Consider the following 26,024-nt stretch of genomic DNA (forward strand, 5'->3'; position numbering starts at 1 on the left):
TTGGTTTTAGTATAGGATTTGGTTTCCTATATTCTAGGGACTTTGTGTAAACCTATGACGTATATTAGTATAAATAGATGGATGTGGGATAGAGTTTTGTGTATGAAAGTTGTGAGAGGTATAAGTTTGTATACTTGAGAGCACTTTGTGTTTGTGAGTTCTCTTGTATTCGCTGGTAATCAATAAAGCTTATGTTGTTAGAGAGGTACTCCTATATTGGAGGAACTCTGAAATCGTTGTGTTTTGTTTATTGCTTGATTGGTTTTTGGTTTAGTTTACAACAAGTGGTATCAAGAGCTTAGGTTCTTACGTGGGTTGTGTCTATCAAGTAATGATGAAGATTGGTGATTCTACCAGTGGTGATGATGTTGAAGAAAAGTCTGGCACTAGTGGAACCAAGACGACGATTCAGAGTGCTAGGGTTGAAATTGAGAAGTTTGATGGAACAAACAACTTTGCTATATGACAATGTGAGGTTCGAGATGTCCTGATACAACAACATTTGGTTGTTGTGTTAGGAGACATGCCATTTTCGATGAAAAAAAGAGAATGGGAAAGATTGAATGCTCATGCATGTTCTACGATTCGGCTATGGTTGGGAAAGCAACAGAAGTATGATGTGATGAACATAACTTCTGCGAAGGAGTTGTGGACTGTATTGGAGACAAAATATATGAAGAAGAGTGCAGAAAATCAACTACATCTCAAGAGCAAGTTGTACAGGTTCTCGTACAAAGAGGGCACGAAGATTGTTGCCCATCTAGAAGAGTTTAACAAGCTTCTAGATGAACTGACAAATCTTGAAGAGATAATCAAAGATGAAGACAAGGCCTTGATCCTGATGAACTCATTGCCTAAATCTTATGAGCCTTTCGTGACTACTTGGATTTATGGCAGGGAGACAATTAAGTATGATGAAATCTCAAGTGCTCTTATGAATCATGAGGTGAGACACCTTGACAGGCAAGAAAGAAATAACTCTAAAGCTTTGATGGTGAGAGGTTGATCGAAAGAAAAGAAAGGTTCGTACAGGAAAAATAATAGGTCTTGTACTAGAGGAGTCTCAAAGAATAGGAAGTTCTTGGACAAAGATAAGTGTGCTTTTTGTCATGAAAAAGAACACTGGAAGAATGAATGCCCTAAAATCAAAGAAAAGACTAGAAAGAAGAAGGATGACTCAGAAGCAAATATGGTTGAAGTCGAACATGAGGAATTTGTCTATGCCTTAACTGTATTGAGCATTGTGGATTATATGAAACAGTGGGTGCTCAATACAGGTTGTACCCATCACATAACTTCTCAACGGCATTGGTTTTCAAGCTTCAAAGTTATGAATGAAACTGTGCATATAGAAGATGATAACCCATGTACAACTCAAGGAATTAGAAGTATCAGGATCAAGCATCATGATGGTGTGATTCGAGAATTGCATGGTGTAAGGTACGTCCCAAATCTGAAGAAAATTATGATCTCACTAGGCACTCTTGAGTCACAAGGCTACAAGTTTTACTCTGATAACAACATGCTTAAAGTTGCTAAAGGAGCACTTGTCATAATGAAAGGGCCTCAGAATAGCTTACTTTATATGCTACAAGGAAAAAATTTGAAAAATGGAGTGGCTATGGTAGCTGATGAAGTGCAAAGTGATAAAAGTGACTTGTCTGCATTATGGCATATGAGGTTGGGACATGTAGGAGAAAAAGCATTGCAAGGATTGATCAAGCAAAGGTGTTTAAAAGGAGAAAAAATTGGAGATATAGAGTTCTATGAGCATTGCGTTCTTAGCAAACAAACAAAGGTGAAATTTGGCTCAGTTGTTAATCAAACGAAAAGGATTTTGGACTATGTTCACTCTGATGTTTGGGGGCCTGCAAAGAATGCTTCTTTAAGTGGAAAAAGATGGTTTGTATCTTTTATTGATGACTACTCTCACAGATCATGGATATATATGATAAAACGAAAAGACTAGGTTCTTGGCATTAAATCAACATGCCTAAACTAAAAAGGATTAGGATATCTTGGACGCAAGATATTTGGATTTGTGTTTCCTAGTTGGTTTGAGATTTGGTTTCCTATATTCTAGGGACTTTGTGTAAACGTATGACATCTATTAGTATAAATAGATGGATGTGGGATAGAGTTTTGTGTGTGAAAGTTGTGAGAGGCATAAGTTTGTGTACTTGAGAGCACTTTGTGTTTGTGAGTTCTCTTGTATTCGTTGGTAATTAATAAGGCTTCCGTTATTAGAGAGGTACTCTTATATTGGAGAAACTCTAAAATCGTTGTGTTTTGTTTATTACTTGATTGGTTTTTGGTTTAGTTTACACTTACACTCCATATTCTTCACAACTTAGGTGCAAATGAAGGGGGAAGATCATGAAAGTATCCAACCCCTATTCATTTTAAGTAAAGAATAAACATGGAATTATACAACAACAACAACAACAACAAAGCCTTTTCCCACTAAGTGGGGTCGGCTATATGAATCCTAGAACGCCATTGCGCTCGGTTTTGTGTCATGTCCTCCGTTAGATCCAAGTACTCTAAGTCTTTTCTTAGAGTCTCTTCCAAAGTTTTCCTAGGTCTTCCTCTACCCTTTCGGCCCTGAACCTCTGTCCCGTAGTCACATCTTCGAACCGGAGCGTCAGTCGGCCTTCTTTGCACATGTCCAAATCACCGGAGCCGATTTTCTCTCATCTTTCCTACAATTTCGGCTACTCCTACTTTACCTCGGATATCCTCATTCCCAATCTTATCCTTTCTCGTGTGCCCACACATCCCACGAAGCATCCTCATCTCCGCTACACCCATTTTGTGTACGTGTTGATGCTTCACCGCCCAACATTCTGTGCCATAAAACATCGCTGGCCTTATTGCCGTCCTATAAAATTTTCTCTTGAGCTTCAGTGGCCTACGACGGTCACACAACACGCCGGATGCACTCTTACACTTCATCCATCCAGCTCGTATTCTATGGTTGAGATCTCCATCTAATTCTCCGTTCTCTTGCAAGATAGATCCTAGGTAGCGAAAACGGTCGCTTTTTGTGATCTTCGCTAGATTGCTCCGGTCATTAGTGTGGATAAGTATATAAATGGATAGAGATAGGAAAGCAAACACAAGATGTACGTGGTTCACCCAGATTGGCTACGTCCACGGAATAGAAGAGTTCTCATTAATTGTGAAGGGTTTACACAAGTACATAGGTTCAAGCTCTCCTTTAGTGAGTACAAGTGAATGATTTAGTACAAATGACATTCGGAAATATTGTGGGAGAATGATCTCGTAATCACGAAACTTCTAAGTATCGGAGTGTGGTGTCGTCTTGACTTGCTTTATCTGTCTCATAGGTAGATGTGGCATCTTCTCTGGAAGTACTCTTCCTCCATCCAGGGGTGGTATCTTTAACTGGTGGAGATGCACAAGGTAATGTATCAATTTCACTTGAAGCTTACTTGTAGTTTCAGGCTTGGTCAAGCGCGATACAAACCATGTAGTAGGAGTCCCCCAAGTCGCCGAGCTAGGGGGTCTGCTGAAAGAGGTGACAGACAAGGTAAGCAATCAGAGCTCCGACTGATTGTTCACCTTCTCCCCATCTTGCAGCAGCATGAAGGATAAAGAGAAGAAAAATGAGAAGAGATGATATGAGATACTTTTGCTTTTGAAGAAGTAACTTTCCACAGGCTTATTCTTGAACTGAGCTGGAGGGTTTTCTGGTTTCCTCCAGAGTATAAGGCCGACTGAAGAATTTGAGGGTCAAAACAAGTCCATCAAATCTAGAGTACGTTCCACCCTGCTGATATGGGATACTTTTGCTTTTGACAGAGTAATGGATGTATCGGCACGTGTGCTGTTACGCTTGTCTCCACATGCTTCCTTGTATCCTTCGCACTTGCCCTATCTGTTCCTCAAGCAGATGCGGAATCTTCCCTGGAAACATAACATGTTGAAGATGAGTACTCGAGAGCAATGCCAGGTAAGTAATCAGGTAAGGGGTTCCCGGCAGTCAGTTCCTGGCTGGAAGCTTGATTCCAAGTGCTGACTGATTGCTCTCTTTCTCCTTGTCTTGCAGGTAAAAACAAGGCCAAAGGAAAAGACAGGGAAAAAGCATGATATGGGATACTCTTGCTTTTAACCCTGATGATATGAGATATTCTTGCTCTAGTATAGCTTGTTTGCAGAGGTATTATCGGGGGGAAAGAAAGCTGAATATTTCGAAAGGCTTCGTTGGGAGTGCCCTCTCAGATATGATGAAGGGTTGAGCATTTTTGCAGGTCTGCCTGTCCGTTGGGGATGGAAGTCGACATATATAGGAGTCTCCCTAACAACAAGTAGTAATGCTATTCCTTTACCCTGCTTGGTCATAGCACGGTAGTGGGAGCTGCCAGTTTCACATGTTTTAACTCTGTCAGAGCACTTTGAAAAAGTGGTCTGTGGTATCTGGCTCTCGAGATTCGGAAAACGATGCCTCTTCGATTTTTGAGAAAGCAATCATGCTGGGGGTCTGGCTCTCGAGATTCGGAGAGCAGTGTCTCTTCGATTTTTGAGGAAGTAATCATGTTGGGAGTCTGGCTCTTGAGATTCGGAGGGCGGTGCCTCTTCGATTTTGGAGCAAGCAATCCTGTTGGGAGTGTTGTCTCGAATGTGAGTAAAGGTTGGGCATGTTTGCTAGTCTACCTTGCCACGAAGCACAAAGGTTGACACACAGGGACTTTCCAATTATCCAGCAATGGTACTGTTCCTTTACCCTATCTTCGCTTTTGAGAAAGTAGTCATGTTGGGAGTCTGGCTCTCGAGATTCGGAGGACGGTGCCTCTTCGATTTTGGAGCAAGCAATCTTATTGGGAGTGTTTTCTCGAATGTGAGTAAAGGTTGGGCATGTTTGCTAGTCTACCTTGCCACGAAGCACAGAGGTTGACACACAGGGACTTTCCAATTATCCAGCAGTGGTACTGTTCCTTTACCCTTATGGGTAATAATATGGTAGCTAGACCTTCAAAATTTATGTGTCTAAACTTTGTTAGTGCTGTTTCTTTGCTATTCTTTTACCTTTCTTGGTCAGAGCGATGTAGTGGGAGCTGCAAGCTTCACGTGCTCAACTTTGGCAGAGAACTTTGGCAAAGTTATATGTGGTACCCATGAGCTATTGTTGGGTGTGACAGGTGCTGACAAGGCTAGAAAAGTAGGTGCCTCTTCGATTTCTGAGATCGGCCCTCGTGGTCTCTGAGCAGCCCAGCTTTTGAGAAAGCGAGCGCCTCTTCGATTGATTCGGAGAACGATGCCTCATCGATTTTTGAGAAAGCAATTATGCTGGGGGTCTGGCTCTCGAAGATTCGGGAAGCAGTGTCTCTTCGATTTTTGAGAAAGTAATCATGTTGGGAGTCTGGCTCTCGAGATTCGGAGGGCGGTGCCTCTTCGATTTTGGAGCAAGCAATCTTGTTGGGAGTGTTTTCTCGAATGTGAGTAAGGGTTGGGCATGTTTGCTAGTCTACCTTGCCACGAAGCACAGAGGTTGACACACAGGGACTTTCCAATTATCCAGCAATGGTACTGTTCCTTTACCCTCTCTTCGATTTTTAAGAAAGTAGTCATGTTGGGAGTCTGGCTCTCGAGATTTGGAGGACGGTGCCTCTTCGATTTTGGAGCAAGCAATCTTATTGGGAGTGTTTTCTTGAATGTGAGTAAAGGTTGGGCATGTTTGCTAGTCTACCTTGCCACGAAGCACAGAGGTTGACACACAGGGACTTTCCAATTATCCAGCAGTGGTACTGTTCCTTTACCCTTGTGGGTAATAATATGGTAGCTAGACCTTCAAAATTTATGGGTCTAAACTTTGTTAGTGCTGTTTCTTTGCTATTCTTTTACCCTTCTTGGTCAGAGCGATGTAGTGGGAGTTGCGAGCTTCACGTGCTCAACTTTGGCAGAGAACTTTGGCAAAGTTATCTGTGGTACCCGTGAGCTATTGTTGCGTGTGGGAAGTGGGTGATTGAACAGTAAGATTCATGTGTTTTCTACTTCCCCAGAAGTCTTCGACAGAATGCCCATAATTTCCGCAAAGCTGAGTGTGCGTGTGACAGGTGCTGACAAGGCTAGAAAAGTAGGTGCCTCTTCAATTTCTGAGATCGGCCCTCGTGGTCTCTGGGGAGCCCAGCTTTTGAGAAAGCGAGCGCCTCTTCGATTTCTGAGATCGGCCTTCGTGGTCTTTGAGCAGCCCAACTTTTGAGAAAGCAAACGCCTCTTCGATTTCTGAGATCAACCCTCGTGATCTCTAAGCAGCCCAACTTTTGAGAAAGCAAACGCCTCTTCGATTTCTGAGCAGGCGCCTCTTCGATTTCTGAAGCTCCGTCGAGTGCAGATTTTTATAGGGGCTGGCATTAAGTTCCAAAGCACACTTGAATCTCCACCAGTAGAAGCTTCCTTCTTGCACTTCTAAGATCTTGATTTGTCCGACCTCTTCTCTCTTTAACACCTTTGAAAATGTCTGGCCCCTCCGACCGTCGTTTTGACTTGAACCTTGTTGAAGAGGCAGCCCCGCCTTCTCCAGACAACATATGGCGCCCATCCTTCGTCTCCCCTACTGGTCCTCTTACCGTTGGGGATTCCGTGATGAAGAATGATATGACCGCTGCGGTGGTGGCCAGGAACCTTCTCACTCCCAAAGATAACAGACTACTTTCCAAACGGTCTGATGAGTTAACTGTTAAGGATTCGCTGGCTCTCAGTGTTCAGTGTGCAGGTTCTGTGTCTAATATGGCCCAACGCCTATTTGCTCGAACCCGCCAAGTTGAATCATTGGCGGCTGAAGTGATGAGTCTCAAACAGGAGATTAGGGGGCTCAAGCATGAGAATAAACAGTTGCACCGGCTCGCACATGACTATGCTACAAACATGAAGAGGAAGCTTGACCAGATGAAGGAAACTGATGGTCAGGTTTTACTTGATCATCAGAGATTTGTGGGTTTGTTCCAAAGGCATTTATTGCCTTCGTCTTTTGGGGCTGTACCGCATAATGAAGCTCCGAATGATCAACCTCTGATGCCTCCTCCTTCTAGGGTTCTGTCCAGTACTGAGGCTCCAAATGATCCCCCTCCGGTGCCTTCTCTTTCTGGGGCTCTACCGACTGCTGAGACTTCTCCTAAGCAACCTTTGTGAAGGTTCCCTCTTGTGTGTTTATTTTGACTCATGCATATGTACATATTTGTAGCTTATCGGGGATATCAATAAATAAGCTTTCCTTCATTTCAACGTATTGTGTTAAATACACCAAAGCCTTCTTCGCTAAGTTCTTTGAATTTTCTTTTGTTGAAGCTTGTATGTTGAAGCTTTCTGAGTGGAGCATGTAGGTTGGGGTAGTGTTATCTTAATTTCCCGAGTGAGGAAAACTTCTCGGTTGGAGACTTGGAAAATCCAAGTCACTGAGTGGGATCGGCTATATGAATCTTAGAACGCCATTGTGCTCGATCCTGTGTCATGTCCTTCGTTAGATCCAAGTACTCTAAGTCTTTTCTTAGAGTCTCTTCCAAAGTTTTCCTAGGTCTTCCTCTACCCCTTCGGCCCTGAACCTCTGTCCCATAGTCGCATCTTCTAATCGGAGCGTCAGTAGGCCTTCTTTGCACATGTCCAAACCACCGTAACCGATTTTCTCTCATCTTTCCTTCAATTTCGGCTACTCCTACTTTACCCCGGATATCGTCATTCCTAATCTTATCCTTTCTCGTGTGCCCACACATCCAACGAAGCATCCTCATCTCCGCTACACCCATTTTGTGTACGTGTTGATGTTTCACCGCCCAACATTCTGTGCCATACAGCATCGCCGGCCTTATTGCCGTCCTATAAAATTTTCCCTTGAGCTTCAGTGGCATACGGCGGTCACACAACACGCCGGATGCACTCTTCCACTTCATCCATCCAGCTTGTATTCTATGGTTGAGATCTCCATCTAATTCTCCGTTCTTTTGCAAGATAGATCCTAGGTAACGAAAACGGTCGCTCTTTGGTATTTCTTGATCTCCGATCCTCACCCCTAACTCGTTTTGGCCTCCATTTGCACTGAACTTGCACTCCATATATTCTGTCTTTGATCGGCTTAGACGAAGACCTTTAGATTCCAACACTTCTCTCCAAAGGTTAAGCTTTGCATTTACCCCTTCCTGAGTTTCATCTATCAACACTATATCGTCTGCGAAAAGCATACACCAAGGAATATCATCTTGAATATGTCCTGTTAACTCATCCATTACCAACGCAAAAAGGTAAGGACTTAAGGATGAGCCTTGATGTAATCCTACAGTTATGGGAAAGCTTTCGGTTTGTCCTTCATGAGTTCTTACGGCAGTCTTTGCTCCTTCATACATATCCTTTATAGCTTGGATATATGCTACTCGTACTCCTTTCTTCTCTAAAATCCTCCAAAGAATGTCTCTTGGGACCCTATCATACGCTTTTTCCAAATCTATAAATACCATGTGTAAATCCTTTTTCCCATATCTATATCTTTCCATCAATCTTCGTAAGAGATAGATTGCCTCCATGGTTGAGCGCCCTGGCATGAACCCGAATTGATTGTCCGAAACCCGTGTCTCTTGCCTCAATCTATGCTCAATGACTCTCTCCCAGAGCTTCATTGTATGACTCATTAGCTTAATACCCCTATAGTTCATGCAATTTTGTACGTCGCCCTTATTCTTGTAGATAGGCACCAAAGTGCTCGTTCGCCACTCATTTGGCATCTTCTTCGTTTTCAAAATCCTATTGAAAAGGTCAGTGAGCCATGTTATACCTGTCTCTCCCAAAAGTTTCCACACTTCGATTGGTATATTGTCTGGGCCTATTGCTTTTTTATGCTTCATCTTCTTCAAAGCTACAACCACTTCTTCCTTCCGGATTCGACGATAAAAGAGTAGTTTCTACACTCTTCTGAGTTACTCAACTCCCCTAAAGAAGCACTCATTTCATGTCCTTCATTGAAAAGATTTTGAAAATAACCTCTCCATCTGTCTTTAACCGCGTTCTCTGTAGCAAGAACCTTTCCATCCTCATCCTTGATGCACCTCACTTGGTTTAGGTCCCTTGTCTTCTTTTCCCTTGCTCTAGATAGTTTATAGATATCAAACTCTCCTTCTTTGGTATCTAGTCGTTTATACATATCGTCGTAAGCCGCTAACTTAGCTTCTCTGACAGCTTTCTTCGCCTCTTGCTTCGCTTTTCTATACCTTTCACCATTTTCATCGGTCCTCTCCTTGTATAAGGCTTTACAACATTCCTTCTTAGCCTTCACCTTTGTTTGTACCTCCTCATTCCACCACCAAGATTCCTTTTGGTGTGGGGCAAAGCCCTTGGACTCTCCTAATACCTCTTTTGCTACTTTTCGGATACAACTAGCCATGGAATCCCACATTTGGCTAGCTTCCCCCTCTCTATCCCACACACATTGGGTGATTACCTTCTCTTTGAAAATGACTTGTTTTTCTTCTTTTAGATTCCACCATCTAGTCCTTGGGCACTTCTTGTTCTTTTGTCTTACTCTTTTGATATGTACATCCATCACCAACAAGCGATGTTGATTAGCCACGCTCTCTCCTGGTATAACTTTGCAATCCTTACAAGTTATACGATCCCCTTTCCTCATTAGAAGAAAATCTATTTGTGTTTTTTACGACCCACTCTTGTAGGTGATCACATGTTCTTCTCTCTTCTTAAAGAAGGTGTTGGCTAAGAAGAGATCATATGCCATTGCAAAATCCAAGATAGCTTCCCCATCCTCGTTTCTCTCCCCAAAACCATGGCCACCATGAAAACCTCCATAGTTGCCTGTCTCCCTGCCCACGTGTCCATTTAAATCTCCTCCTATAAATAACTTCTCCGTCTGAGCAATTCCTTGCACCAAGTCTCCAAGATCTTCCCAAAATTTCTCCTTCGAACTCGTATCCAACCCTACTTGAGGTGCGTACGCACTAATCACATTGATAAGTTCTTGTCCTATTACAATCTTGATTGCCATGATTCTATCTCCTACCCTCTTGACATCTACAACATGTTGTACCAAGGTCTTGTCCACGATGATGCCAACACCGTTTCTCGTTCTATTTGTGCCCGAATACCAAAGTTTAAACCCTGAGTTTTCTAGATCCTTTGCCTTACTACCAACCCACTTAGTTTCTTGTAGGCACATAATATTTATCCTTCTCCTCACCATAACTTCCACTACTTCCATAGATTTTCCCGTTAAGGTTCCTATATTCCACGTTCCTAAACGCATTTTGCTCTCTTGAACTCTACCCTTCTGTCCTAGCTTCTTCACCCTCCCCCGTCTAATAGGATCAAAGTACTTCTTTTGTGTGTCCCGGATAAAGTTGATAGGAGCATATGCTCCCAAACAACTTTGAGTGGAGTCGTTCGAAAAGAAGTTTCTATGGCCCCCTTGCTCATTTAACACTGCATCCGGGTGCCGATGGAGATACAGCGACCCTTGCTCACTTATCACTGTGCTCGGGCCACACAGCGCGCCACTTACGGGTGACGCCCTAGCTTTAGCGCGATTTTGTTCTGGATTAATTTTCATAAGGATTCGACGTGATCATGGAGTGCCGGCTGTCGACTACCTGACGCCCTCCCCCTCCTCCTTTATCCGGGCTTGGGACCGGCCATGTAAGACATGGGCGGAGTTAAACATGGAATTATAAATAAAAAAAAAACATGGAAGTATCCTACTTGTTCTAAGATCATGTGCCTAGAAAATGATGTGTGTGCCTGCAAGAGAGATATATGGAGATATCCAGAAGAGATGTCTAGCTCTTGGGTGCTAAACAATTCCTGTATGTATTTTTTATGCATTTTAAATCATATATAAAATAAAAAGGGAATTTTAACGAAAAGCTCCCGGTACTGTTCACTTTAACGAAAAACCACATTTTTACATTGAAAAGTCAATCCTGATACTATTCATTTTACTCTTTATTTTGTCTGTATCGTTAAAACTCAAAGTTTTCAAGTCATTTTTACTAGTTTTCCTAATAAAAAACTCATGAGTAAAAAAGGGGAAAAAAGTACAAAATTTTGTCTTATCTAAAGATATGCCAATTTTGTAGATCCACAAAAACAAAAACCCACGAATCTGATCTTACTTTAAATTCTCTCTATCAAAAGACTTATCTCTCACTTTGTGTAGGGAACAATAAAAATAATAAAGTCTTATATTCTCATTTGAAGATTTCAAACATCAATTTTTTATTCCATTCATCAATAAGTTTTCTCAATCAATTTATTTGCAGTTTAATTGGTTAGGATTTTGCTCTACAATGGAGGGAGGGTAACATGAGTTTTGAGAATTAAAGAAGATAAATAATACGTTAAAAGTAATTTAGGGTGTATTTAGAATTTTTTTTTCTTTTTGAAAACCTTATAAGGTCGAAATTGTCATTGCATAGTAAAATATATAAGTAATTTAATATTAAACTTTAATGTGAGGTGCATTCATCGTTATGTGGGGTGCTAATAAAAGAGGCATTTTATTTGTTGATTAATTTTGACTTCGAGCCAAAGAAAGAAAAACTTGAAAAAGTAATAGCATGGAAAATGTTACCTTCCCCCTATGTGACCTCAAAGAACCTCAATCAAGAATTCATAATAATCAAGAATTTTCGTAAACACAAAATAAGTGAATCAACCATATTCTAAATGTTAACAAAAACCTTTCAATCATCTATGAAGAGTATTGTCACATCCTGGCCCGGGCCCCCACCACATTCCGGGCTCGACTCCATCGTAGCACGATATTGTCTGCTTTGAGCCCCAACCACGCCCTCACAATTTTGTTTTTGGGAATTCACACGAGAACTTCCCAGTGGGTCACCCATCATGGGATTGCTCTCGCGCGAACTCACTTAACTTTGGAGTTCCGATGGAACCTGAAGCCAGTAACCTCCCAAAAAGGCCTCATGCTAGGTAGAGATGAGAATATACATATAAAACTTACAGGTTCCTCACTCCTGGACGATGTGATATGTTACAAGTATTGTGTGTATAACCATGCCAATAAAATTTCAAGCTTCTTAAAATCATGATATGCAAACAAATGACCTTCTCACGGGGCATACACTCACTCACACATATTTATGTGTTAATGTGTTTCACTCAAATTATCTCATGACGCCATATGCTTGCTTGTCCATCTAACTCAGTATCAATTTCAAGTAATTCCTTGGAACAAAAGGTCTTTAGTTGGGTTATAATGGAGTTACGGGTGATAGGCTAAAAAGAAAGGATATGAGAGGCCTTCCCACGAGTAGCACAACAATAATCACTTCGACAAAGCATCAAACATTCATTACTCTTTTCAATGTTCTACCATTTTTTTTTTAAGGAAAACTAATAAAAAGAACTTGAAAACTTTGAGTTTTAACGATAAGGACAAAATAAAAGGTTAAGTGAATAGTACCAGTTTTGACATTTTAGTGTAAAAGTATGATTTTTCGTTAAAGTAAACAGTAATACGAGCATTTCGTTAAAACCCATATATAAAATCAGAACACACTTGGCAGAATGGGTATTTCTCTTATATCTATCATTCACATGGAATTAAGAATTTGACATTAAAAATCCATGTGTCCCTTATTCCAAATTGTATACTTGCAGATCGAAACTTCGCAAATGTAATAATATTCAGCACTGAAATTATACATCTGACATAACGCAGTTTCCATATCTTCTCTTTATTCAATTTTTGTTTTAATGAAAATCCCTAACTAAGGTAATGATAATTCGATCCCAATAACAAAAGTTACGCAGCCGTGATGTGCTGTCTGACATTAAATTGACCATATGACCTAATCTGGAGACGACAGCACAAGCTAACTTAATAACGAAGCCATAGCAAGATATTTATGATGTGTAAGAATTTGAACCAAATGTTCATTAAATATACATCCAGAGCTGCTACAAGAAAAGTACTTATCATCCTTCCCACTTGGGAACACAAATTATCTCGGGTTTAGCCCTGTTATTATCACATCACATCAGAGCAGCTACAAGTTTCACACAACAGTAAATACAACAGTGCAATGCTATGCATAATCAAAAGCACGATCATGCCAATATTATTACAAGTTACAACTAAGATAAAATTGTAGTAAATGAGCCATCACCCAAATTCCAAAGGATGAAAGCCTCACTGCCAAGCCCACTCATCCCCATCGATGTTCTCCTTATTCTCGCTACGTCCTGAAAGGGTCAATAAAACAAAACATGAGTGAACCAGTTTTATCACAATTATAAAATCATTGTTAAACATAATAACCCCTATTTTGAAAGGACTTGGATTCTCTGCCCTCCCAATTCGGTGCCCTCTCCGTGCCCTCCTGTTTGTGTGATCACGGTTAAGCCACGTCAATATTTTATATTACTATTTTTTTTTTGTCTTATTATTTTTATAAAAAACAATATAAAATGTTAGCATGGATTAACCGTGACCACACAAAACAGGAGGGCACGAGGAGGGCACCGAAATGGGAGGGCAGAGAATCCAAGTCCATTTTGAAAACATAAATAATGAAAAACTATATAATACAATACTAACATAATAGTAAAAATCTCATTCATCAATCTCATCGAAAAACAATCAAGTCCAAAATCATACCTTCCATCAACCAATCATGCTAGCATTCATTAACATAAGTACAACAAGCAAGAAATATACTAGCATCAATTAGTTAATCACAATATCGGTAATGATCATCAACCATTGAATCAACTAGGACAAATATAACCTGCAAATAAATCTACATCCGAAGATAGCTATATGCTATATGACATATCACATAATGACCATGTGGTGAAAATAGATCATTGATGATCTAAAGATATCATCAACTATCATCTAATACCCATCTACATATTAAGCATATATATATATATATATATATATATATATAATGTAAAAACGTTTTAGATTTTCGAAGGGGTCACTCACAACTAAGCAGAGAGCGTCTTTCGCAAATAGGCTCATTGCCTGAATCCTTCCGATCTTCTAACAATCATGTGATAATCAATATAAGCTACATTAAACTAACGGAATCTTAGTCTTTGCCATCAAAGTTAACGGTGATCATCGCTGGTCACCATCGTCGGTCGCCGGAGCTTCGTCGAAATCTGCAACGCGAACCCAGAACATGATTTAGGGCCTCTCGATCACGATTTCAACGTATTCCAACGTGAAAAATACCATTTGATGTCCCAAAAAGGGTCTAGAATCTTACCCAAACTCGATTTAGGAGGATGAGAGGTCGAATCCACCTTGGATTCGACGGGTGGGACTCGGCAAGGTTCGCTGGATTCTAGAAATGAAGAACAAAGAGCATGATTGTTAAACCATAGCGATTTCCCAACAAATTTTCACATGCAAGGAGGTATTTCAGTACTTGGAAAGGAGTTGAACTGAGCTCGAGATCCATAACCCACAAACTAGTCGGAGTTTGCACGGAGAAGGTGATTAGAATTTAGGGAAAAGTGTAGAGCAAATGCAGGGGGTTAAATCTCTGGTTTCGAACTGTAAAACACCACAAATCTTGTCCCAAGCAACATTAAAACATAATGAAACAAGATTTGCATAGAGAACTTCACCTGTGTACGAGTTTTGGAGCTTGAAGCTCTCGGCTTCAATGGTGGTTTACACCATGATGGTCCGATGATGCAGGCAAGAACATCTTCAGGTTCTTCCCATCTTAGAGATCAAGATTTCAAGGTTTTTGGGTTTGATTTGTTCCAGTTTGAAGAAAGGAAAGGGATGAGAGCTCACAGAGCTCTAGAGAAAGAGAGTTTCGAAAGTTAGAGACTGTTCAGAAAAATGAAAAGGTTGGGAGAGATAGAGAGTGGGCCGGATGTGGGTTAAGGCCCACTTAAAAACTTCAAGTGAAATTACCTAATTGCCCCCCCAAAGTTGTAAAATTATCAATTTGGTCCTCGTGGTCTCGATTCCAAATTCGATTTTGACGTACAAAGATAAGATTATAAAACTTAAGAAAGTACCAAAATATAATTCTCAAGTCGAGGCTCGATAAATTAATTAAGACACCCACTCAGAGGTAAAATAGTCATTACACATGTCTCAGGAATTAAATGCAATATTTTTAGGTACGAGTTGTAACAAGTGACAAATAGCCAACAAATCTACACAGCTCCAATAGCACAATCTCTCTAACACTTTCTCAAAACAATAAGGATGGATATATTTGTAAGGGCTCAACTCCAATAATGGAGCATGGTAAGGAGATATGGCTAACAATGGAAAGGCTTAATTTAATGGGGCTTCTAGATAAAATTATCATATGAGGTAGGTATGGAAGGCTCAAACAATCCAAAAATAGCTAGCCTAAATCATTTCCAAGTTATTACATGAATTGATGAGGTATAAAGCAAGTTCTAGAGATACATATGTAAGAATGAGACCATATGCATGAGAATAAATGTGATTGATGCATGATAGATCAATCATATTAGGCTCAAAGACTCACAAGGGTTACATTAGGTCACTATATTCAAACATGAAGCGTTTGAGTCATGCTTTAGGTTCACATCAACAAGGCTATGTGCATTTGTGTTTTTCAAGGATAATCGAACATGTACAAAGCTAACGAAGGAATAAGGAGTTTCACCTAAACATGCTTACTACTTTCTAAATCACCATGGTTCAAATTCAATCCAATGATATCATTGGTCATGAAATTAACAAAAAAAAAAAAGACAATGTTTTTAGATTTTTTTTATTTTTTTATTTTTGGGGTGTGATATCCACACACCCCTTTTTACTTCTTCCACACCTTTTTAGTTTTCGGCCGTCGGATCGGATGAATTGAAGAAGATCAACAGACATAAATTAACAAGGGGTGTGTGATAAGTAAAAAGAGGTGTGTGGATAGCACACCCCTTATGTTTTTGTACTAAGAACAAAACAAATTAAACTAACAAAACAAACTGACTCTGATTTTTAGTTGTTGTTGAAAGGTTTGAAAACTTTCAATTTTTTGTTTTTTCAATCTTCACCCCCAACTTAAACTGGACATTGTCCCTAATGTCTTTAAACTAAGGTCTAAAATATCGCTGATATCGGAAATATCGGTAGTCCAAAAACACGGAAATTTCGATGGAAATATCGGGATATTATTGATATCGATAAAAATTGAATAAAAACCATGGAAATTGTAAGAAAAACTTGGAAATTTTTATTGAAACTTTGCAGGATGTTTATTTAGTCAATTATCTATTAGTTTATCACAAAAAATTCGAAGGAAATGCATTGAATGATGGATTTAACTAATTTAAGTTGATTATATAGCGAGCTGGCAAATATTGTGAGTGTAGAAAATATGTAGTAATTAATGAAAGAAGTTTAAACACACCATAATCATTTATATATAATGAATTAGTACAATATTTTACACTTTATACATTGTATGGTAAGATACATGAGTGACTTAGTACCACATAGAGTTCCTAAGAGGTTCAAAATTTTCACTATCTTCATCATCTCTATGTGTAGAGTTAGTATATTGTGAAGAGTAGTCATCAAATGATAAATCCCCAAAATAGTTTTGCATGTAATTGTTAACATGCCACCCATATGGATCCGAGATTGGTTGATGTTATCCATAAGCAAAATCATTTGACGATTGAGTCTCGGATTATTTCCATGAGTCGCTCGATTCCATCCTAACAAGAATGGGATATGAAGGGTAGGGAAATGGTTGGTTATGAGTATAACCATAGTTACTACTTCTCACTCCAACAAAGTCCGAAGTTATAGATAACGAGTCATTTTCTTAACTTGACAAAGTCCTCTTGCCTCTTTCTCTACGCGTATAGTCCTTCCCTATGGCACCAATTCCTGGTCCTGCCTACCTACTGCCATGGTCCTTATCTTGTGTTGCATGCGTGAAGTTAGCCTCACCAATGAAGGGACTCATAAATCCGGGAGGTGGTCTAACATAGTTTTCATATCCATCACTACCTCCAGCTCCACTATATCCTTCATCATTCCCACCTCCGGTGGTAGGTGAGTCTCCTGATCTTGTACTAGAGTTATCATTAGTATCAGTATGATCTTGTGGTTGTGTAGGATTGGAAGAAGTTGGAATTCCAGTGTTTCTTGGTCTTGGGCGCAAAAGTTCTTCGAAAGAGTCAGCGCTGCTAGATCCCACCTCTTCTTCTAATACTCTTTCTACATTTATCCCTTCATTACGCGCTTGTTCATCAACTATTAGAGCTGGGTTGCCTTCATCATCATCTAAATGAAGAGGCCTAATCCATTGATAAAGTTGGTTACCCTCTGTATCATCATCTTCAACAACAATATCAAACACATCTAGTGGGTCACCATGGTCGACATGATCTATTTCTGCTTCCTTATCTCGAATTTGAAGCTTCATGTTGTAGTAGCAATAACTAATTTTTCCAACCTACTATGAGCTAACCTATTTCTTTGCTTTGTGTGTATGAGTGCAAATGTACTCCAATTTCTTTCACAAGCAGATGAGGAAGCTGTTTGTGATAATACTTTGATTGCTAACTTTCTAACAGTTGGTGCATCAGTCCCATACATGATCCACCATTCAGCTATAATGAAAAACAATGTTGATAAGCCTAATATCTCCAACAAATTCTATTATAAACTAATAGTGAAATATGTTTACACTCACTAGGAGACATTTTTGTTTGAGCAACAACTGATGTTGGTTCTTCAAAAGTTCTTCTTGCATCTTTAAACCATGTTAGCTGAATTCAATAAATCGTGTTAGTTTAATCCAACAATGTAATTATTATAATTTAAGTAATTGTGTACCTCATTTCCAAATTGGCCAACTATTGGTGATGCAGGGTCTAATTTAGAGTATACATTATGTACAGCACGTATAAGGGTACCATCATCTCCAACATCGAGTCTGTATTGGTATCGAGGATTCAAATAATATGCTATTTAAAGAAACACATACTCTACTAAGAGAAATAATACTTATGCAACTAAAGAAATGAATTGCAAATTATGACATAATTTATACCTGCTGCATGCAAATCGTGGTATAATGTTTAATACCATCGGTCATCAATTATCTTTATGACCCACCTTGCGCCATGTTTTCTTTCCAAGTCCTCCTTCACTATACGCATTAACTCATATATTGCCCCTATAGTAGGATACACTTCTATGTCAACGATCCATAAAACTTTGTAAAGAGGTTCAAACAGTTGACACACATGTTCTGATTGAGTCCAAAAAGCATGATCAAGCACTATACTTTCCACCATACGACCTGCATTTGAGCGGCTGAAATTGTGGTTGGCCCAATCGTCACTAGTGAATAGTTGCTTCAACCCTGCTTTTTTCTTAAGTAGGCTATCTAATGCAATATAGTTGGTGGCAAATCAAGTGGTAGTTGGACGAATAATTTCTCCTTTGCAAAATTCACGCATCTTTGCCAACAACCAACCGTGATTGTAAATATAATTCGTGATCGTTCCAACTCTTTTTACGACATTAGCATTCTCTCTCTTCCCCATTGCCTCAAACATGAGATCAATACAATGTGCTGCACATGATGTCCAAAACACATTATGATGCTTCATTAACTTTTTTCCAGCTTTGACAAATGCAGAACCGTTGTCGGTCACGACTTGGACAATATTATGCTCTCCCACCTCCATGATTATATCCCTCAATAATTTGTAAATATACTTGTAGTTCTTTATATGGTTTGAAGCATCAACGGACTTAAAAAAAAATGTCTTTCCCTTGGAGTATACCATGAAGTTTATGATAGACAATCTGGTCGGGCCAGTCCATCCGTCACACATGATTGTGCAACCATTAGTTTCCCACTTTGACCTCAACTTGTTAACAAACTCGCCAAAGTCTTTATACTCCATTTCCAAATATTTGTTTCTTACCTCATAGGGAGTGGGAGGTTGTACTCCAACACCGGCCTGTTGACATCCCAATACCATATTTTTTAAATGATGTGATGATGCCTTCTCAGCAGGGACATTTTCATAGATAAAGAACTTGCTAATTAGACGCCCCATTCCCTCCCTCACATTACCTCCAGTCAAATAACTCTAAACACTCTTTTGACGTTCTTTGGATGACTTATAGAAACTTGGGGCTATTGGTGGTGTTGGTTGTGATTCTCTAACACTTGCTCCCCGTCTCATTTGTACACCACCACTTGTCCCGGAACCTTGTGCTCTATTAGGAATTTTATGAAGGTGTTCTCTTTCCCATGCTGACTGTTTGGAGGCACGTAATGCTTGTTTGAAATTGCGTCGTTCTTCAGGTCCTATGTCATCATCATCACTGTCAACCGCTTGGCCAATGACTTCTCCTCGTAGCCTAGCTCAAATATTTTCCATTCCATGTGTTTTCTTTTCCTTCTGGTGTTTTTTTTTTAATAATGTGGTGATGAATGCCTTCACTTCTAGGGGGACATGATCTCATCGTTGGACATTATTTCCTGGATCTAATCCACTAAGATGGTACTTAATTCGTGTCACTCCGCCACTTTTCATTACCCAACCACAATATTTGCAAATTGTGCCATGTTTGTTTCCGTCTATTGGGTCTCCATGTTCCCAAGTTGGATCACGTTTAGTAACTCTACTAGACATCTTAAACGTACCTATATTTATTTTTCATGGAAATTAGGCAATTATTTTTTGGCCAAAAAATATAGTAGTGATGACGGTTATATAAGAGAACCTAAATAATAAAGTTATTCTACAGAAGAATTAAATACGAAGTAAAGAAAATGATTGCAAGAATTTAAGTAATTATAAAAATAATATGGAATAATAAAACCTAATATTAATGAATAATAATCTAATTTGATAATAAAATAATCCTAATATTAAACATATTAATGAATAATAATCAAATTTTATAATAATCCAATTTAATAATAATCCAATTTAATGAATAATCCAATTTGATAATAATCCAATTTAATGAATAATAATCCAATTTTATAATAAAAAACCTAATATTAATGAATAATAATCCAATTTGATAATAAAACCTAATATTAATAAAATAATAAATAATAAATAACATATGTTAATTATCCTAGGGAATAATTATACAACATTACTTAATTACTTCAAAAAATTAACATGCAAGTATTATTTGGTTCTTAGATCACATGTGCGGGTCCACACAAATTTTGTTGTTGTTGTATAAATTACAATAATATAAATATAAGTTTGTAAACTTACCTTAGATATGGAACCCTTGTGTTGAAGCTTTGAAAGGGCTCTGGAAAGGCTCTGAAAGGGCTAAGGGAAGAAGAAGAAACAAAAAGGTGTAATAGAGGTGTGATGATCTGATACTCCGAATGTGAAAGAGTTGGAAGTGGCACACGGTTTTGAGCATGAAACCAACCACCACTACTTTTTTTCTTGTCAAAAGTTGTCAAAAGTTGGCCCGTTTGGAGGATTTATATTATATATATTATATATTATATTATGTAACTTATCATAACACACACACACACCACCACACACACACACACTGACACACACACACACACCGACACACACACTGAATTATTATGTTTATTTTGTCGATATTATCCCGATATTACCGATATTATCTCGATATTACCGATATTATCGATATTATCCTGATATATTGACGAAAATAAGGTGGTTACGTGTGAAAATATCCCCCTCTCAAAAAAAAAAAAAACAATATTATTGGCGAAATATCGCCGATAATATCGATATTTAAGACCTTACTTTAAACACATGAAATAAAGAGAAGAAAATGAAAAACTGAACGAGGAAAAGCATTTGGAGAGAGAAACTTCCCTAGTTTATGCACGAAAATGATATCTATTGTGGTCTCCGAGGCAAAGGAACCCCTAAACTTCAAGTTTGCAATCAACTCCAGTGTGGACATTATGAAGTTCTCCTACAACGGAAAACCCAATAATACGGTTTAGCATGCCAGAAATTCAGGGCAAAATTAAAACAAAAATAAGAGAAAGAAAGAATAAAGATATTGGGTTGCCTCCCCATAAGCGCTAAATTTATATAGTCTTCAGCAGGACTACGGAATGGGTTAAAGCGGGATCGTTGAGAAGAGGTGCATAATTGGTGACGTCAAAATTGACAACCAAATTCACCTTTTTGTTTAGATCATCGACTCCAAAACATTATGCATCACTTGGGTATTTAATATCTTCAAAAACTTTAAACACCACATGCTCTCCTTGCACTCTCAATGTGACTAGGCCCTTTCGAACTTCAAATAGAATATACGCAATGGCCAAGAATGGCCTGCCTAGAATGCATGGGATTTCATGATCTTCTTTCGTATCAAGAACCATAAATCTGCAGGGAGAAATAGCTTGTCAACTCGAACCAATATCAGAAAAATGTTGATATTTCTCATGTACTTACTCTTCCTCTTGCGGCTCAGGGATGACATTTTCAGACTTTCCAACTGGTTCAACTTTTCCTTCACCTTTGTCTCTACAACTGTCTCACTCCTAAATGTGATGGCTTTGACTACTCTTGATTCTTAGGATTGATCTCAATTTGACTTGGAAACTTGCCCTTCTCGCTCTTAACCATCACATTTGCAATTTGCCCAACTTGATCCTTTAGTTTGCAAATAGATACTTGCTATTTATAGAGAAGTCTGAGTTGCTTGCATGAAATTGTTGGTGTTTTGAGCGAGAGCGTTGGTAGTTTGAGCCAATTGAGCCATCATATCTTCCTTTTTTTTTATTATTTTTTTTGCTTCATTATTCTAGAATGGTAGAGGTGGGTTCACTTGATTTTATTGATTATTCTTCCAACCAAAATTTGGATGATGAAGTTGTTCACTGTCGACGCTCTCACTCAAAACACCAACAATTTCACTCCCAACTCTCATAAAATGGCTTGTCATGGAATTGAGTAAAAGTCATTATGTCACTCCTCAACATAGCAGTCTTGGAATCTTGGAAGGAGGGAAGAATTTTTGCAAAAATTTTCCAGCCAAGTCTTCGCCTTGTCTTTTAGTGAAAATGGAAACAACCGCAATCTAATGGCGTCCTCCATCACATTATGGATCTTCAGAGTGTCACAAATCTCAAGAAACTCATTGACATGCAAATTAGGGTCTTCGGTTGACAAGCCATAAAATGATGGCATCATCTGAAGAAAAGATGGCTTCAACTCAAGGTTGTTGGCAGCAATTTGTAGACGAAAATTGCATGAAGGAGAGGTTTTCACAGTAAGAGTAGAATACTCCATCAACGTTTGGTTCTCATTCGAATTAGGGAGAGCCATTTCGTCTCTCAGTTCTTGCTTAGTTTGCTCTCTTCGTAAATGCTGGAAAGTTCTCTCAATTTCTGAATCGTATGGTAAAAGCTCTAGACTCCGAGAATGGCAATCGTGCATGAAATTTAAAAGTACTTGAAATCAAAAGAAAACAAAAACAAAAACAAAAAGTAAAATCAACACAAATAACATTAAAAATAAGCTAGAAATAGAACTAATTTAATCTTTGACTAAGGCACCAAAAATTTATTACGAAAATTAGATTAACCGAAATTAACCCCATTAAGTTTTAATTTTTAATGCTAGCAAGTGTACGAATCATAGTATAATACAGTATGCAAGCACAAGATCGTTCCAACTAAGATTGATATAATTCTAAATCTAAATTAATTTAAATTGCATTTGAATTGAAATGGTACAATCAATAATTTGAGAAAGAATTTTGAAATTGTGCTTGTAAAAAAAAAGGAAATGAGATTAAATAAGTGAAAGGCAACAAAGAAAACAAATTATAATTCGATTTTGAAAGACACTAGAGCATCCGATTCACCTTAACCAATCCAACTCAATTGCAACATTTAATTATTAGTGAGTAATCATCGAATTTCACGATCTAGTTCTTATAATTCATATAGTATCTATGACATCTAGATTACTATGTATACTCATATGTGCTAACAATCTATGACATCTAGATTACTAAACACATACAAATTCATTAACGATTTAGGAACTAATGAAATGATGGCATGAAACCTAGTGTATGACATCTACATCAAGAAATTCATGGTACTATTTGCAGGACGCTAAAACCGAATTAACTACATGGCATCTATGATAATTTGCATCAAATACACTTAATTCAAACCAAAGTGGTGGCGAATCACCAAGATTAGCATAGCAAAATGATACTCAAAGTGAATGAAAATTCAAAAATAATTAAATTGAGAAATTAAGAATTCACAGTTAGGCTACATCGTAGCCCTAGCGAAGACAATATTAGTTCTGAAACATAGATAAAAATCACATTGAATCAATAATAACAGAGAGAAAGCCTTGAAACTCCTTGCTTTCTGCCGCACCAAGCTTGCTGCCTCTTTTTCTCGAGATATTTTTCAGTGTGACCGGTACACAGGGTGGTAGACCACGTGTCCCTGCACAAATGGTGGGATATGTATGTTAAAAAGTTAATAACTTAAAAAATAAAATTTCCCACCACTTCTATAAAAACACGTGGTGTACTATCCGTGTTCCCGTCACAATGAAAATTTTCTCCTTTTTCTCCTCTTTTGTTTGTTGTCTTATTCCCATTTTTATTCATCCCTCTTCTTTTATTTCTTCAATAATCAGCAACCCCAATTGATCATGTTAACCGTTTCTTTTTTTTCCTCTCTGCCGCATCATGTTAACCGTTCCTTCTTCTTGGCCTTCCCCTTCTGATTCATTTATTTTTCTTCTCCATAACCGATGAAAGCTTAACACCAAATTATTGTCTTGTGCCTCGTGAGTTTATTTGCTGTTAATTGCTCATGTTATTTTATCCATAAAAAGACAAATGACATGCAATTCCTTACATTTAAATCCAATATATCATAAGAAAATATAATTTTCGTGATAAAATAAGTATACCAGTTGCGCTCACCAAAGAGGCGATTAAGCGGGCTATAAGAATCCAATACCTATCACCCTGAGATGGACTCCCCACCGACGCCTTCAAATCGAATAGACAAAGGCACCATCCTAATTACACACGAGGTGATTCCCTACTCGGGGTATGTAGGCAGTCTGTTCTGGACTTAATCATAACATAGCTGTCTGCGAAAAGACTAGTCCATGGAGAACTCATCTCCCAACGCCCCACCATAGGCTTATCGTCAAAATTGATCACCGATGTAATTCTTACATTATATAATTATTTTTTTCTTAGAACTACACGAATGATTTGAATCTCCTTTCCGGATATATGTAGACAATCCTTCTCGGATTCAATCACACCCCTTTATCAATCGATCATGTTTCCTCCACCAATAAAGAAGTTATGAAATTTACCTGCTTTATGTTCCATATTTGTTTATTGTTTTTTTTTTTTTTTGGTGATGCATGGAATACCTTATCATTTGGACGAAGCATAAACTTTGAAAACTTCGCTTGGTTGCAAGTGTAAAGATTCAAAGTAACATTGTTAGAAAAAGTCTCTCTAATCCCATTCCATGTTAAACAGTTAGTAGCTTAAGAGACTTGAATCGTAATAAGAGCGATCACGATTGGTGGGCTACGAGCACGAGCACACGGTGCCCTAACCCATAAATCTAATGCACCATCTGACCTCCAAAAAGTTTATACAACTAGCAAAGTCATGGGTCATGACATTCAAACCTAGCATCTACGCCATTCGAGGGAATAATTGGAAGGGTGATTCAGAATTATCCAAAGGCGTCTCTAAACTCCGACCCCAAGTATGACTATTTCTATCATAGACCAACTTACTACGTCAAGTACGTTTTGCAATACCATGTGTTTAGTAGATTTGAAGAGGTTATCCAGACTAGGCAGTCCCCAAGAGGAATTTTATTCCAAATGAGCTCTAATACGTGGAAATTCCTTGACCAAGCCATTCAAAATAGTCTGATAAAAAATGCTTAGGTCTGACGAATAGGGTCTAACGAAAGGATTCCAAAGGCGTTTCTAACCCACATGTAAATGACCAAGTCCCCAAAGAAGTTTTGCTTAAGTTTCATTGGGAACGTACATGCAATACCAGCTAAGGGAGACACCTTCATTTAGCCTCACGTTGCAAGACATTGAGACCCTTAAAACAAGGGCAAGAAAATAAACGATACAAAGACTGGAGGCCATTCTAGACACATGAAGACACTTTACCATTTTTAATCCGGCCAATACATTAAGGCAAGTGCAGAGCAAGAGGTTTTCCATGGGTTTAATACTTCAATACCTGGTAATGGAGTAAGGTGGTACTCCGGATATCGCGGTGGGAATCTCTATGGACACTAAGCTTGGGTAGTGATGTTTTTCCGAATCAACATCACCAAGGGGGCTTTTGAGCTTTATCTTAGGCTCACGAGTGTACTGTTTCATCACTTGCCACTCTGAAGTTAGTTTACTTCAGAAAGATTGTTGGATTAAGATACATTTTGTGAAGATGAGGCAAGAAATGAAAAATATCCCAAACATTCAATCATTTGGGTGAAAATTATTTAGAAAGACAAGTGTTACTGGAAAAGCCAAGCGTAAGTAAAGGAAGGACTCTAGGCTTAGGAGTAAAGGAAGGACTCAGGGCCTAGGAACTAAGGCAGAAAAGGTTCAAGTTATGAATGGGACAAGTGATGAGTCGATTTTATACTAAATATTATTCCCTAGTCTTTGTATATTTTGGTTATTATTTTGGTGAGATTTTGATGCTTTACTGTGTGTTTTTAATGTAGGACATGCGAGCTTGTTCTGAGCAAAAAATAATCACATGGTGGAATTTTTAAGTGATTCCAATTGGAGCAGGTTCGTGAATCTATCAAGAAGGTTGTGTCAAAATTTTATAATTTTCTCTTGAAGCATCAAATCGTGGCAAATTAATTTATACCCAGCGCGGAGTGCTGGCAAATTGGGCTGCAAAGCTTATTTGCGATTTTTGGGCTAGAAGATGATGGATTCTGGATTTGGGCTCTTCTTAGAACTTGAAGAGGAGATCCTAATCTTTA

The 26,024-nt window shown here is 38.6% G+C and overlaps 1 long non-coding RNA gene across 1 annotated transcript; it reads right to left on the reverse strand.

The window, feature by feature from the left end:
• Positions 1 to 12,856: 12,856 nt before the first annotated feature.
• On the reverse strand, positions 12,857 to 14,851 carry LOC126631708 (uncharacterized). The gene is made up of 4 exons (XR_007626437.1): positions 14,620 to 14,851; positions 14,256 to 14,333; positions 13,970 to 14,148; positions 12,857 to 13,221 (listed from the first exon to the last, which is right to left on the reverse strand). It is a non-coding gene; the product is annotated as an uncharacterized LOC126631708 (long non-coding RNA).
• Positions 14,852 to 26,024: the final 11,173 nt, after the last annotated feature.

This window comes from Malus sylvestris, chromosome 8 (assembly GCF_916048215.2).
Source record: "Malus sylvestris chromosome 8, drMalSylv7.2, whole genome shotgun sequence".
Lineage (NCBI taxonomy): Eukaryota > Viridiplantae > Streptophyta > Magnoliopsida > Rosales > Rosaceae > Malus > Malus sylvestris.